Genomic DNA, 876 nt, shown 5'->3' on the forward strand with positions numbered 1-876 from the left:
TTGGTCAGGTGACCTGGAAGTCTAATCTACTTTTACCTCTTGCCAAAGCATTAGTTTTTGTGCCAGTGATTATTGTCTCATTGCTCCTGCCCATATAGCAACTTGACTTTAAGTCACAAAGCTGTGCAACCTTTAAAAAAGTTAAGTGATATTATAGCTTTTCCAACTTTTTCCTGCAAATGAATTACAGTCCAACAAAAAATTCCCATTTTCCTACAAAATTTTACTGAAGAGGCAAATATGGTTGTTCTGAGGGACAAGGAACTGTGAACCCAACTTCTCAGTGTCTTTGTTAACTTTAGGTGATATATCATTCCGTCACTTTGCTATCATTTGTCATATGTTCAGAAACTTTCAAGTATTGGTTTAATAGGTCCTCAGCATCTAAGGATAGAGAGGCAATGGAAGAATCATTGGGTTTGTAGTCACAGCACCTAGTTATAAGTCCCAACTTTGTTACTTGTTACCTTCATTACTTTGAGCAAATCGTTTTACCTCTCAGTTTTGTCATTTGTGAAATGAGAGGATTGGCATAGATGATCTTTAAGGTCCATTCCAGCTCAAGATCTATGAACCTATTATCCTGGTCAACTTGGCGGCCCAGTAAATAGAGTACTGGGCCTACAGTCAGCAAGTCCTGAGTTCAGATTTGGTGTCAGACATTTACTACCTGTGTGACCCTGGGCAAGTCACTTCACCTCTGCCTGCCAATTTTCTCAATTATAAAATAGGGATAATAATAGACCTACTTCCCAGGATTGTTGGGAGGATTATATGAGATATTATTTGTGAAGTCTAGCTCATCTTAGGTTCTTAACAAATGTTTTTTTCCTTCCTTCCTTCCTTCCTTCCTTCCTTCCTTCCTTCCTTCCTTCC

The sequence above is a fragment of the Vombatus ursinus genome, unplaced genomic scaffold (assembly GCF_900497805.2).
Source record: "Vombatus ursinus unplaced genomic scaffold, bare-nosed wombat genome assembly UNPS02014792.1, whole genome shotgun sequence".
NCBI classification, from domain to species: Eukaryota; Metazoa; Chordata; class Mammalia; order Diprotodontia; family Vombatidae; genus Vombatus; species Vombatus ursinus.